The 16,018-nt window shown below is 41.3% G+C and overlaps 1 pseudogene; it reads right to left on the bottom strand.

The window, feature by feature from the left end:
- Positions 1-514: 514 nt before the first annotated feature.
- On the bottom strand, positions 515-7,789 carry LOC132010420 (small ribosomal subunit protein eS24-like; annotated as a pseudogene).
- Between the last annotated feature and the right edge of the window lie 8,229 nt (positions 7,790-16,018).

Genomic DNA, 16,018 nt, shown 5'->3' on the forward strand with positions numbered 1-16,018 from the left:
CAGGGAGTGTATTTCTGGCAAGTTCTGATGGTATGGCCCTGCAATGACTTCTCTGCTAGTCAGTGAGCCATGGCCGTGCCCTTTGCAACTCCATCTAGATCTCTGCCGTGGAGGAGGGAGTCTTTTCCTGGCTTGTCTCTCTCAGTCTCAGGCAGTGGCTGCTCCTTTCTATATGCTCTTACCATACTCTTCAGAGCTCTTGCTACTTCTCACTAGCCAGTCACTCATGTCTCCAATCCCTTGTTATATTTAATAATTCTTTTTATTAAACTTTCTCTGTTCAAATGACTGTGGTTTCTGTCTCCTAATTGGACCCAGACCAGTCTGCACATAAAACGGTTTCAGAATTGCTAACTCATTCCCCTGTGAGACCCACAGAAAGGAACAAATTTACTGACGAAATTACAATCTCTGTGTACAGTCCTTCCATAGTTAGCTTTTTTTTTTTTTTTTCAAACAACCAGACACATTAACGTTCTTGGTTTATTAATCCTCTCGTGAAAACTCTGCACGGTCACCACAGATAAAGCCACAGCAGCATCCTTACTCCTTCTGTTGTCCAATCTCCAGCTCGCTTTTTGCTAGCACCAGCAGTGGCTTTTGTAGTCCCCCTTACTTTCTTCATTCTGTTCTTGTGTTCCTTTCGCTGTTTTCTTGACATCTTTTTCTTCTCCTACTGGCCTTGCCTCGCAAGTCTATGTTTGGGTTCATTTTTCTTTGCATAGTCCAAGGAATCCTAAGTTATGCCAAAGTCAGTTGTCTTGCCACCACCAAAATGGGTTCCGAATCCAAATCCAAATATGACATCTGGTGTGGTCTTGTACATTTTGGCTAGTTTCGCGAATTTCTGTCTTAGGTACTGTTGCTTTTCCGGGGTAAAGGACATCAATGACCATCTGTTTCTGCTGAAGTGGTCGGTTGGTCATGAACTTCCTGGTCTGGATAGTAGCTGTGTCGTTTGTGATGGCAGCCGAGCTTCAAGCAGCCGGGGAAGAAAAGAGCATAGCTGTTTTATAGTGTCCAAAATATCATTTTTTAGTTATTTAGGTTAGATGTTAGATGTTTCCTGTCCTATTCCCTCCAGGATGGTTATATGCTTTTTTTTTCCCCCCCATCTCCGCCACTCCAGATTCAGGGATCTGAACCCAACTCCCTTTCCATCAGCTGAGGGCAACAGAGGCTATCGCCTGTCCCTTTGGAACAGCGCTCACCCATCTCTCAGGACCAACTGACTCATGTTCATCAGCTGTTCACAAGGAACCCTTCTCCACTTCACCTTCTAAGTTCTCCTTTGAATCTTTGCAACTAACACCAAGATCTGCACCTGTGGCAGCTCCGCCCTGGTCTGCACCCTCAGCTTCAAAGCTCACTGTAGCAGCCCTCCTGCTCCTTGCAGCATAGCATCCTCGGGGTAGGGCTTGGGGGGAACACGGCGGCCCCCCCAAGGGAAACCACCGTGCCCCCACCCCTGCCTGCTCCCATCCCTCTCGTGGGTGTCACCGACTGCCAGCGACGGCCGGGTAGGGGCCCCACGCTCCAGCCTCATCACTTTCAGGGCCAGTTGATTCGACAGGTGAGTTGTTAACACACTCCTTGGCAGATTCCGACTTCCATGGCCATATTCTTTATTTGTAATACATTTAGGTTCCTTATTGTTGGTGTTCCATATGGGGTTCTTTTCTCATCCTGGTTGATTTGAATGATTTATTTATTCTGGGAGTATGTAAACCATTACCCTGGTTCTACGAGTCACAGCTGTGTGGAAGGGCTTGCATATACTCAGGGGAGTGTTGTGGTCGCCTCATTTCTAGTACCTGTTTCCATTCCCTCCTTCTTCATGTCCCATTTCTGTCCATCCCCCTTCTATAAACAACTACTCTTTTTTAGCTTTTGGTTTAGCCTTTCTTTTTATTTTATTTTATTTTATTTTATATTCTTTTTTTAAAAAATTAATTTATTTATTTTCAGAAAAACAGTATTCATTATTTTTTCACCACACCCAGTGCTCCATGCAATCTGTGCCCTCTATAATACCCACCACCTGGTACCCCAACCTCCCACCCCCCTGGTTTAGCCTTTCTTTTGTCAGTTGATATGTGGGGGCCCATAAAAGAGTTTTGGGGTTTTTTTTGTTTTTGTTTTTTGTTTTTGTTTTTTTTTCAAGATCATATTTATTTGACAGAGAGAGAGCGAGAGCATGGGGAATGGGAGAGGGAGAACAGATTCTCCACGGAGTGGGGAGCCTGAGGCGGGGCTGGATCCCAGGACCCTGGGATCTTCTGCCCTGAGCAGAAGGCAGATGCTTAACCAACTGAGCCACCCAGGCGCCCCCCAAAGATTAGCCTTAAGCCTTCTTAGAAGGCAAGGACTCAGGCTCATAGCCCTCCTGCCTCTGCTCTCTATGGAGCCAGGGGTGAGCCCATTCAAAAGCTTGATAAAAAGAAATATTTGCTGTCGTTGATCACTGAAGGTCATGCTGTAGGGAAAACTGGTCATGTCTATTAAAACAAAACATGAATAATTTCTTATTTCTTCTTCACGGGCATTTCAATGAATATTGAACCTCAGGAAAAAAATCATATTTGCACATAGGTAAATATGGACACACTTGTTTTCTGTCATGTTGTTTTTAACGGTGAAAAGAAAAAAAATAATCAGAAACAATCTAATGTCTGTTAATAGAGAAATAGCTAGAAACATACACAGAATAGCCAATCTGGCATCCCATACAGTTCAACAGTTTTATTCTTTTATTTTTTAAAAAATATTTTACTTATTTATTTATTTGACAGAGAGAGAGAGAGATCACAAGTAGGCAGAGCAGCAGGCAGAGAGAGAAGGGGAAGCAGGCTCCCGGCTGAGCAGAGAGCCTGATGCGGGGCTTGATCCCAGGACCCTGAGATCACGACCTGAGCCAAAAGCAGAGGCCCAACCTGCTGAGCCACCCAGGCACCCCAGGGCTGTTTGTTTTAATAATTCAGAGTTATGGAGAGCTTAGAATTAAAGCTCTCAGTCATGTTGATGAGTGGGTGGGTAAAAAGCTAGTTATAGAATGATAGGTATGGAATAATGCAACTTATGAAAAATCGAGAAATAAAACAATGCCACATATTTTATAGATATACATGTGGGATATATATCTATGTGAGATATATATGTGATATATAGATAGGTCTATAGATACAGCTATCTGTAAGAGAAAGGTTTGGAAGCATGTATGTCAAACTGAAAAAATGATTTCATTTAGCAGGGTCTGGCTGGAACAGTGGATACTGGAGATTTGGGGTGGGGGTGGATTTCAAAAAGAATTTTTATCTGCAATATGTTTGATTTTTAAGTATTTGTGTGTTATTTGTATAATATTCTTTTTTTTAAGATTTTATTTATTCATTTGACACAGAGAGAGATCACAAGTAGGCAGAGAGGCCGGCAGAGAGAGAGAGAGAGAGAAGCAGGCTCCCCGCTGAGCAGAGAGCACGATGCGGGGCTTGATCACAGGACCCTGAGACCATGACCTAAGCTGAAAGCAGAGGTTTAACCTACTGAGCCACCCAGGCACCCCTATAATATATATATATATATATTTTTGTTGTTGTTGTTTTGTTTTGTTTTGTTTTAAGATTTTATTTATTTTTTTGACACAGACTAATTGTCAGAGAGGCAGGCAGCGAAAGAGGGAGAAACAGGCTCCCTGCCGAGCAGACAGCCTGATGTGGGGCTGGATCCCAGGAGCCTGAGACCATGACCTGAGCTGAAGGCAGAGGCCTAACACTCTGAGCCCTCCAGGCGCCCACCCCTATAATATTCTTTAAAGCTAAAATGGACATACAAAACAATGACTGCATTAATTAAATCTCACAATCCTCAGAAAGAGACTGCAACCTATTGGAGATGCTAGGTAACACCCTCAAACACTTAGTATCTGCCCTTCCTGGAGAAGATTCCAGAAATGACACTTCTCCCTCTCCTATTAAAAGGAAGACTCCTTTCCTAAACGTTGTCTGCTGTGAAGGCTTGCTGTCTGTTACTAAAAGTAATACAAGTAACACAGTAACAGCACCTGGATTTACAGCGAGCATTGTACATCCACTCCCTGCCCTCTACAGCTCATATTGGACCAGTTCTGCTCTAACACAGTAGATCACTGACCATAAACCCCAGCATACACTCTACTTTGATTCTTTTCTTTTTTTTTTTAAGGTTTATTTATTTATTTTTTATTATATTTTTTTAAGATTTTATTTATTTATTTGACAGAGAGAGAGAGTATACGCATGCAGAGCAGCAGACAGAGAGAGAGAGAGAAGCAGACCCTCTGCAGAGCAGGGACCCCAATGTGGGGCTTGATCTCAGGACCCTGGGATCCTGACCTGAGCTGAAGGCAGCCGCTTAACTGACTGAGCCACCCAGGTGCCCCTGATTATTTTCTTTGCTGAGGTGTAGGATGGATATTCAACCTAAGGAAAGCAGTTAATGGCTAAGGACAGAGTCCAGGTATCCTCAGACATTTGCTTTCTCTTCAAACCATCTGATGACTGAGAAAATCAACATTCCCACATCAAGGTGCTTAAATTTATTATGAAAGATAAAGAGAATATAAAATACCTTCAAGTGTGTATTTAAATTATTTTCCACTGGGGGGAAATAAAAAATAAAACTGAAGTCTTACCCTTACTACTCTAGTAATAATAATAAAAAAGATTAGAATGATAATGAGCCAGAAAGCTGACTAAGCCACTAATCAAACACAGAGACACAAATACAATTAGTGTTTGGGGCAAGTGCTCTGAGGAGTCTGGGCTTAATCCTGAGATATCCAGAGGCTTGGCATGGGGGCCCCCATCCCCACCGGACACAAAAAGGCACTTCCTGCTACCGCTCTCTGTTTTTTGTGTAGTTTGAGTTAAGACCATGCAAAATAAACAACAAAATTTTGTCTAGGTGTCACATTCCCTTCTGGGAGGAAATTACTACACTTGTTTTGTAGCTCCTCTGTTTGGAGTATATTTCTTGTTTTTAAATTTTTAAATCCCCTAGGCCCTTTCCCACTTTTTAGGAAAATTACTTATGTTTCTAACTTTATAGACTCGAAATTCATACCTTTTGAAAGTCTCTCTTTGAGGAAATTTGCACAAACAGCAAAGAAATTTGGCTGAGTGAGATTCAACTTCTCCTCATCGAATGCATATCACGTGTGCACCTGGAATCATGTTTTATACAGTAAAAAAGGCACGCTATAAAGCAGTGTGCGTAGGATACTACTACCAGGGCAGACCACATGCGTCCTCAAATACAGAATGTCTGGAAGGACAGTAGCATCTCACAGTGGTGAGATTGCTGATGATTGATTTCTTCGTTTTACTTTCCTATATTGTTTGCATTTTAAATATTTAGAACGTATCCTTTTCATAATAAAAAGAACATTTTGATCTTGAAACAGCAACAAAAGGTGAGGAAGGGATAAAAATAACTGGAACAGAAGGAAATGCAAACAGAAACGATAAAATGCATTGGGACTGAGGCTGGCACTCCAAATCCTCACATCTCGCTTGCTGTCCAGCTCCATGTTCATCTCCCTGGCCTGCAGCCCTCCGGAAGGCTCCTGTCTGGTCCCTCCTGCCTACCTTCTTGCCTTTCAGTCATCCACTCTGTACAGAACAGCCAGAGTGATGTTCCTAAAGCGACAATCTGATCTGTATTTCCAACCACTTAAAAACTTTAGTGGCTCCTAGTCATACTGAGATAAAAACCCAATCTCCTTGCCTTTTACTGTCCTTGCTTCTTCTTCTCCTGTCCGTTTACCTTTTGCTCCCTTTGTGGATATTTCCAGGAACACTCTTTCCTGCCCCAGGGCCTTTGCATTTGTTATTCCTTATGCTCAGATAGCTCTTCCCTCAGTTCCTCATCAGCCCCTGTTCCTCAGAGTCTCCAGGGATGCGGGTCAGGAATCTGCATTTTAAAATATGTACTTTAGGTCATCTTTGTGCAAACTCAGGTTTGAGAGACCCTATTTTAAAGCCTGTTGGTGGGTATTAAGGAGGGCACGGGTTGCATGGAACACTGGGTGTTATACACAAACAATGAATCATGGAACACTACATCAAAAACTAATGATGTACTGTATGGTGACTAACATAACCTAATAAAAAAATGAAAAATAAAAAAAATAAAGCACTGACTTTTTTTTTTTTTTTTAAGATTTTATTTATTTATTTGACAGAGAGAAATCACAAGTAGTCGGAGAGGCAGGCAGAGAGAGAGAGGGAAGCAGGCTCCCCGCCGCGCAGAGAGCCCGATGCGGGACTTGATCCCAGGACCCTGAGATCATGACCTGAGCCGAAGGCAGCGGCTTAACCCACTGAGCCACCAGGCGCCCCAAAGCACTGACTTTTGATGAGTATTCAGGTGTGGGTGGCAGGGGCCACAGATTTCATGAACAAACTTCTGATACCTGGATTATTCTCCCTCAGACCCCTGTGAGGCCACGTGTATCCTCTGGGCTGAGATGTTTTTTAAAAATGACCAAGTTGGGTGCCTGGGTGGCTCAGTGGGTTAAGCCTCTGCCTTCACCTCAGGTCATGGTTCCAGGGTCCTGGGATCCAGCCTCGCATCAGGCTCTCTGCTCTGCAGGGAGCCTGCTTCCTCCTCTTTCTCTCTCTGCCTGCTGTTCTGCCTACTTGTGCTCTCTGTCAAGTAAATTTAAAAAAAAGACCAAGTTTTGGGGACGCCTGGGGGGCTCAGGTGGTTGAGCATCTTTTGGGTTACATCATGATTTCAGGGTCGTGAGATCAAGTCCTGCACTGGGCTTCATGCTTAGCAGGGGGTCTGCTTGAGATTCTCTCCCTCTTCCTCCGCACCCCACCCCGATGTGCATGGGTGAGCACGTACTCTCTCTCTAAAATAAATTTTTAAGAAAAAAAGAAAAAGAACCTAGGTGTGTCAGCTCACAGAATGATGGGACTTTAGTGTCTAGATGCTTTTCTACCAAAGGTAACAATGGCTAAAATTTCAGCTAAGATTTTTTAGTGGTGACTGTTTCTTTTTCATCTATTGGTAAATTAAGCATAAAATACTTACAACAGATTAGCCCTTCCTCTGAGGTGGAGTTTGTAGACTGACCCAGGAAGAGTTCTGAAGCAGTTATATTCCGGCTTCTGTCTTGGACTTTTACCACCAAACCTGAGAACTGTTGCAGTCTGGAGGGTGCTATGGGACAAAGAGATGATTCGGTGGCCCAGGGTGGGGAGGGTGGAGGTGGGTGGTCAGCAGGGGGTTTTGGAAGGTACTGGAAATGTTAAGCAAACACTCTTGGAGCTTATGCTTAGGGCAAGTTCCTATGCTAGGCATAGGTAGGTGGAGGAGGCCAGCACAAGACACACCCAGGTCTACCCAACCTGCCCACCAGGGCTCAGGCACCTTCAGAGAAGCTTGTCTCAGTGCAAAATGGCTAAGGCAGTTTTGTTTTTTGTTCTTTTTGGGAAATTTACCTAGTCCCACCTGGTGGGCATAAATAGAAGTCAGAACTTTACAAGGGGGCTGTGGCAGGAAAAGCAACAGAGAGTCATTAATTTTTGTTGGCTTCTCCCAGGTTTCCTTTCAGGAATGCTCCTGCACTCCCTGTGCTTCTGGGGAGCTTCCAGTCAAGGTGGCCCCATCTCTCTCACCCCAGGAGCTGGACCAATCCCAGTCCTCCCTGGGTCTTCTTGCCAGAATCTAGGGGGCAGGAGTTCCTTCTGCTGGGCTTGCTGAACTGGTCAAAGATGAGCCTTGTGCTGTGCAGTTCCATCATGCCCACTCAGCAGAGAAAGCCTGAGTGACAAAGAGAAAGAGAGAGTACCAATGACATCATTTGAGCTCCTAGATCCAGCCAGACCTGAAGCTAGACCTGGTCCTAATCTTTCCATGGCAGGTGCTAATAAATTTGCTTACAGTTTCAATTTGTTTGAGCTCAGTTTCTTCTCTTGCAACAGATAGAGGCCTAAGGAATGCACAAGACTTAGACTATTTCTTCCATTATTATTCCAAGTCTCCAAATAAAAAATGTGCTATTGGCAGAAAATCGTCTTTGTAATGTAATAGTGAGGCCAATCTCATAATGTAGATGGGCAGTGTTACAACCCTACAGGGTGTGGGACTTCTATAAATCCTGGGCCAGGCACAGCCCTACCAATCAGGGTTCTCAGAAGCTGTTCTTGTGGGCGGGAATGTCACAGTCTCTTACCATCAAATGCTCTGCTCTCACACACCGTGAGTCTACACTATGACTTCCAAGTCTAGTCCCACACCACAGGGTTCATTCCAGCCTCCCTCCTTTCCATATTTGTAACTACCTTTCCCATCAGTGAGAAACCTGGCTCCTGTTACACTCGACATACTTCAGACTTGCTCAGACCTACAACACACAGAGAGTAATTCCAGAATTGCTAATCCATACCACTACAAAAGCAAGCCTGCTAACTAGAGTTCAATATTTGTTTATAGTTGTCATTAGTTTGAGGGGATCAAGTCAAAACACAGTGTGCAAAAGTTACCCCTTCCCTATTTCACTACATTTATGTTATTCATTTGAAGTAACAAGAAGTTCGTTGTTTCTGCTTTCTGTTTAAATTTAAGGGATTTTTTTCTTCCATCTTTTCTCTGTTCATTTTTAAATATGTGAAACATGATTACAGTTCTGAGAGTAAACTGTGCACAATGTATACTCAGACAAGTGTAACCCCTCCTCCAACCTCTTCTACCCTGTTCCTAGACCTCTGTACCCTCCACCCACCCCTTTCCCTGGAAGGTAACGAATCTCATTTCCTGGCTTATCCTTCCTGGGTTTCTCTTTTCAAAAGTAAGAGCATACATCTATGTGTTCTTATTTTTCCTTCTTACCGCACTATTCTTTGTTCACTTAATAATATACACCCCAGACATCATTTCTTACCCGCTCATAGAGATGTTCAACCTTTTTTTAAAAATTATCACAGTGTAGTATTCCACATTGTAGATGTACTGTGGTTCACAAAACCACTCTCCTATGTACAAGCACTTAGGTTGTTACCAATATTTTGCAATTACAAATAGTGCTTCAGTGAATAATCTTTTGCGTAAGGATTTTTGTGTTGTTGAAAAAAATATTTTTTAAGTAAACTGTATGCCCAACATGGGGCTCAAACTCAACACCCTTAGATCAAGAGCTGCATGCCTGAAAGTGTTTCTTAAAATTTTAATTTTTTAAAGGTTTATTTATTTATTTGAGAGAGAGAATGAGAATGAGAGAGAGCGAGCCGGAAGAGGCTCATAGGGAAACCTGCTTCTCCTTCTCTCACTCACCCTGTTTATGTTTAAAAAACGATTGTATTTATTTATTTGACAGATAGAGAGATCACAAGTAGGCAGAGAATCAGGCAGAGAAAGAGAGAGAGTGAAGCAGGCTCCCCCCTGAGCAGAGAGCCCGATGCAGGGCTCAATCCCAGGACCCTGAGATCATGACCTGAGCCAAAGGCAGAGGCTTAACCCACTGAGCCACCCAGGCGTCCCTAAATAAATAAAATCTTAAAAAAAAAAAAAAAAGAAAGAAAGAAAGAAAACATAGGTGATAAGATCCTTGACATCAGTCTTGGGGATGATTTTTTTGGATTTGACACCAAAAAAGACAACAAAAGCAAAAATAAACAAGTGGGACTACATCATACCAAAATCTTCTGTATATCAAAGGAAACCATCAACAAAATGTAAAGGCAATTTATTGAATGGGAGAAAATATTTGCAAATCGTGCATGTGAACACAGTCAATACCCAAAATATATAAACAACTCATACAGCTCAATAGCAAAAAACCAATGATTTGAAATGGGCAGACGGGGGCTCTTGGGTGGTTCAGTGGGTCAAGTGGCTGACTTCAGCTCAGGTCATGATCTCAGGGTCCTGGGATGGAGCTCTACGTCTGGCTGCCTGCTCAAAAGGGAATCTGCTTCTCACTATTCCCCTATACTCTCCCTCAAATAAATAAATAAATAATCTTAAAAATTAAAAAAAAAAGGCAGATGGGTGCCTGACTGGCTTAGTCAGTGGAGCATCTGACTCCTCATCTTGGAGTTGTAAATTCAACTTTTACTTAAAAAACAAAATCTTAAAAAAAAAAAAAAAGGGCGGCAGAGGAACTAAACAGACATTTTTCCAAGGAAGACATGCAGATGGCCAGCAAGTGCATGAAAAGATGCTCAACATCACTAATCACCAGGAAAATGCAAATCAAAACCCCAATGAAATATCACCTCACACATGGTAGAATGGTTATTATCAAAAAGATAAGAAACAACAGGTGTTGCCAAGAATGTGGAGAAAAAGGAACCCTTGTGCTCTATTGGTGGGACTATGAATTGGTGTAGCCACTAAGGAAAACAGTGTGGAGGTTGCTCAAAAATTAAAAATAGAACTGTCAGGGATGCCTGGGTGGCTCAGTTCGTTAAGCAGCTGCCTTCGGCTCAGGTCATGATCCCAGCATCCTGGGATCGAGTCCTGCATGGGGTGCCTTGCTCGGTGGGGAGCCTACTTTTCCCTCTGCCTCTGCCTGCCACTCTGCCTGCCTGTGCTCGCTCTCTATCTCTCTCTGACAAATAAATAAATTAAAAAAAATAGAACTATCATATGATCTAGCAATTCTACTTTTGAGTATTTGACTGAAGGAAATAAAAACACTCACTCTAAAAGATATATGCACTCTTATGTTCATTGTAACATTACCTACAATAGCCAAAACTTGGAAGTCACTTAAGTGTCTATCAATGGGCAAACGACAAAGAAAATATGGAATATATATGAAATGGAATATTATTCATCCATTAAAAAGTTGGAAATTTGCAACAACATAGAATGACCTTGAAGGCATTATGCTAAGTGAAATAAGTCAGACGAAGACAGATATCAAATGATCTCACTTATATGTGGAATCTTAAAAAGAGAACAAAACAACTGAACTCATAGATACCGAGAACAGACTGGTGGTTGCCAGAGACAGGGAGTAAAAAGTGGGCAAAATGGGTGAAGATGGTGAAAAGGTACAAACTTCCAGTTATAAAATAAATATGTCCTGGGAATGTAATGTGCAGAGTGACTATCATTAATACTTTATTGTATATTTGAAAGTTGTGGAGAGTAAATATTAAAAGTTACTATCATGAGAAAAAAATAACTTGTAGATATGTGTGACTTACTGTGGTGATCGTTTTACAATATATACAAATATTGAATCATTATGCTATATATCTGAAACTAATTTAAGGTTATATGCCAGTGATATGTCAACTTTTTTAAAAAGGGGAGGAAATTCTATAAGATAGTTCCAGAATCTGAGTCATCTTGGGGCTGGTATTTGTTGATTTTCTTTTCCCATGATAATGGGTCAGATATTTGTGGTTCTTTATATGTCAAGTGATTTTTGGACTGCATCCTGGCCATTTGTATATTATCTGATGATACTCTGAGTCTTGTTTAATCACTATGGACAATATTTTTTTAAGAGGGGGGAGCGGGAGAAGGAGAAAGAGAATCCGAAGCACGATCCATGCCTTGCACAGAGCCCAACTCACGGCTCGATCCCACAAACCTGAGGTCACCACCTGAGCTGCTTGGAAGAGTCAGATGCCCAACTGACTGAACCACCCAGGGACCCCAAGGACATTTTTTTTTTCCTAAGCCAAGCAGTTGGCCTGGTTAAGTACAAACTGCGAGTTCTGATCTGCCTTCTGTGGGCTACGTGTCCAATGTCGGCTTAATTTTCATTGCCCTTGCAGTGTTATTTAGATCTATCCTGCATGTGTGCCACCCACAGGCACAGTTGCTTATCCTATTCAGTTCTCAAAGGCTTTGGTGTTGTGTTTAGGATCGCTGTTGTGTGTGTAGCGCGGGGCAAGTCCAGGAGTCCGTTCCTAACTTTGTGAGATTACCTTCTGAAGCCTCCTCTCCTCTCTGATCTCCCCCACATTCTCCAGTTCACAGGGGCTCTCTGTGCTAGTCCTCTGACCATCCAGGGCTTTAGTCTCTTCTTTGCTGTACACTTCCTAGGGCTCTATACTTTAAAAAAAAAAAAATTGATTTTTAAGTAATCTGAGCCCCAACATGGGGCTCGAACTCATAATTCCAAAATCAAGAGTTGAGCACTCCACCAACTGAGCTAATTAGGTGCTCCATATATCTTTTATTTATTTTTCATTTTTAAATTTTATTTTTTAGAAGATTTTATTTTATTATTTTGAGAGAAAGAGAGTGAGCAGATGTGCTGAGGGGCAAAGGGGGAGGGAGAGGGAATTTCAAGCAGATTCCTGCTTGAGCAGAATGCCAGGCTTGATCTTACAACACTAAGATTACAACCTGAGCCAAAACCAACAGTTGGACACCCAACTGACTGAGCCACCCAGGCACCCTGCCCCATATACTTCTTAAATCACAGTTTTGGTAGATTGTGTTAAGGTCTGTTTAGTCTCTTGTAGATTTTCTCTTATGGTGCTTCCCTTACTATTGTTCATTTTTTATTTTTCCATACATATTTAAAAGCATTAACTTTCTAGTTCCATAAAGAACCTGGTTGGTATTTTTGACAGTGCTGATAAAGATACATTTGCCTTGTTCCTTAATGTTGTGGAAATGTCTTAGTGTTTCCCAGGGAAATAAAATATGTTTAAAAAGTATCCATCAGGGGCTCCTGGGTGGCTCAGTGGGTTAAAGCTTCTGCCTTTGGCTCAGGTCATGATCCCAGGGTCCTGGGATCGAGCTCCGCATCAGGATCTCTGCTCAGCAGGGAGCCTGCTTCCTCCTCTCTCTCTGCCTGCCTCTCTGCCTGCTTGTGATCTCTGTCTGTCAAATAAATAAATAAAATCTTAAAAAAAAAAAAAAAGTATCCATCAGTGGGGCGCTTGGGTAACTCAGTTGGCTAAGCCTCTACCACTTGAATTTTTTTTTAAAAGATTTTATTTATTTATTTGACAGAGAGAGATCACAGGAGACAGAGAGTCAGGCAGAGAGAGAGAGCGGGAAGCAGGCTCCTTGCTGAGCAGAGAGCCCGACGTGGGACTCGATCCCAGGACCCTGAGATCATGACCTGAGCCGAAGGCAGCTGCCCAATCCACCGAGCCACCCAGGCGCCGTCTACCACTTGAATTTGACTCAAGTATGATCTCAGGGTTCTGCGCTAGGGGTGGAGCCTGCTTAAGATTCTCTCTCTCCCTCTCTCTCTGCCCCTCCTCCCACACTCACACTCAATCTCTCTCTCTAAAAAAAACAAAAACAAAAACAAAAACACCTCATCAATTTCTATTTTCTTGAGTGATTTCTTTTTTAATAATGTGGAATTTTGACAAGGGCTCTTTTAGAATCTGTGGAGATAATCATATGATTTTCTTTCTATGATCTATTAATATAATGTATTATATTATTAGATTTCCTAAGATTGAATCAATCTTGTATCACTGGAATAAATCTTACTTGGTCTTTGTGTAGTATTTCTTAATGTGGTGTTGGATCCTGTTTGTTAATGTTTTATTTAATATTTTTGTATTAATATTCATAAATAATAGTTTTGTGATTTTCTTTCCTTTTATTACCTTTTAAAGGGCATTTTATTTTATTTTATTTTTTTATTTATTTGTGGGTTTTATTTATTTATTTTTTTTAGAGCCCTGGGGCTCAATCTCATGACTCTGAGATCATGACCTGAGCTTAAACAACTGAGCCACCCAGAGGCCCATTCTTTCACTATCTTTTAAAAATCAACTTTAGGGGCGCCTGCGTGGCTCAGTGGGTTAAAGCCTCTGCCTTCAGCTCAGGTCATGATCTCAGGGTCCTGGGATCGAGCCCCACATCAGGCTCTCTGCTTAGCAGGGAGCCTGCTTCCTCCTCTCTCTCTCGGCCTGCCTCTCTGTCTACTTGTGATCTCTGTCTGTCAAATGAATAAATAAATCTTTTAAAAAATAATAAATAAAATAAAAATCAACTTCAAGGGCACCTGAGTGGCTCAGATGGTTAAGCAGTAATTTTTTAAGAGTTAATTATTTATTTGACAGACAGAGGTCACAAGTAGGCAGAGAGAGAGAGGAGGAAGGAGGCTCCCTGCTGAGCAGAGAGCCTGATGCGGGGCTCGATCCCAGGACCCTGGGATCATGACCTGAGCCAAAGGCAGAAGCTTTAACCCACTGAGCCACCCAGGAGCCCCTGATGGATACTTTTTAAACTCAGCAGGGAGCCTGATGCGGGGCTCGATCCCAGGACCCTAGGATCATGAGCCAAAGGCACAGGGTTTAACCCACTGAGCCATTCGGGCGCCCTAAGCAGCAATTCTTGATTTCTGCTCGGGTCATGATCTCAGGGTCTGGATAGAGCCCCACATCAGGCTCATTGCATAGTGGGGAGTCTGCTTGAGGATTCTCTCTCTCTCTCCCTCTGCCCTTTCCCCTGCTCGCTCTCACTCTTTCTTTCTCTCTCTCTAAAATAAATAAACAAATATTTTTTTAAAAATCAACTTCACTTGATTTAGGTATCACTGTTGTATTTGCTGTATAAAAATAACTTGGAAATTTTCTTTCATTTGCTATATTCTACATAATTTATGTAGCATTGGGAATGCTTGGTGTTTGAAGATTTAGTAGAATTCCCCTGTGGAACTATATAGAGCTGGTTCTCTTTTGTGGAATAATGTTCTATTTCTTCTACAGAAGTTAGTGTATTAAAGATTTCTATCTTTAAAGGAATCAAATCTAGTAAACTCTATTTTTTTAATTCATCATTTTTTCTAGATTTTTTAAAATGTATTTACTTAAACGTCTACCAAATAGTGTCTTATGATTTTTAAATTTTTTTTGTATAAATTGCTATTACTATTTCCCCTTGTCATTTCTTCTTTTACATACTTGTGCTTTCCCTCTTTTGCTTGATGAAGTTAGTAAGTGGTTTGTTTCGTTTTGTTACTTTTTTTTTTCCAAAAAACAAATCAGGCTTTTGACTGAATCAAGCATACTATTTTTCTATTCTATATCCATTGATTTCTGATATTGTCTAAACTTGGTTGTTTCCATGTCTCTTCTTTGTTGTTGTTATTTGTTTATTCTGTAATTATATTCTGATTTCTTGAGTTTGGAATTTAATTTATTAGCACTCTTCCATTTTTATTGATTTATATGGGTAGGGATATGGATTTTCCTCTCATCACTGCATTATATATATTTCATTGACTCTGATACATAGTTTCACAATAATTTTTTAGAGATTCTGTAATTTTGGTTTGTTTTTCCCCTTTCCACCCAAGAATTAATAGAAGAAGGTTTAAAAGTTTCCAGGTCGAAGATTCTTTTCATATTTAAACAATACAAAACTTACAGAAAATTTGCGAGTACAGCCCAAAAAAGCATTTTTCCCTGAGTCATTTGAGACTAAGTTGCCAACTTATATCCCTAATCATCTCAAACATTTAGTGTGAATTTCCTTCACACAGATATTTTTCCTATATAACCACAATAGAGGCACAGAAATAAAGAAATTAACATAATTAACATAGATGTTCTTGTTTTTCTTTTGTCCTGCTTAAGTTTCTCTCTTCTGCTCCTTTCTGCCTTTTAACATACAGTCTCCTCTCCTTTCTTTTTTACCCTCTTCTCTCCTGAAAGCGTTGCTTTTCCAAAGGCTCCTCATCCACACATTTTGGTCCCTTCCCTCTAGTCAGAGCTTTGATGTACCAAGACTCTTTTCACACTTATAGGTGGACTTTCCCTATTTAGAAACATTTGAGATATAATCCACATACTATAAAATTCATTTTTAAAAAATGTATACAATTCAGTGGTTTTTAGTATATTCACAAGGTTGTGCAACAAGTACCACATCTAATTCCAGAACACATTCTTCATCCCCTGAAGAACCCATTCCCATTATCATTGTCAAATCCTGCTCCTGGCCTCTAGGAACCACTAATCTACTTTCTATGTCTCTATGGTTTTGCCTATTATGGACATTTCATATAATTGAAATCATACGATTATGAGGC

Source organism: Mustela nigripes, chromosome 2 (genome assembly GCF_022355385.1).
Source record: "Mustela nigripes isolate SB6536 chromosome 2, MUSNIG.SB6536, whole genome shotgun sequence".
Lineage (NCBI taxonomy): Eukaryota > Metazoa > Chordata > Mammalia > Carnivora > Mustelidae > Mustela > Mustela nigripes.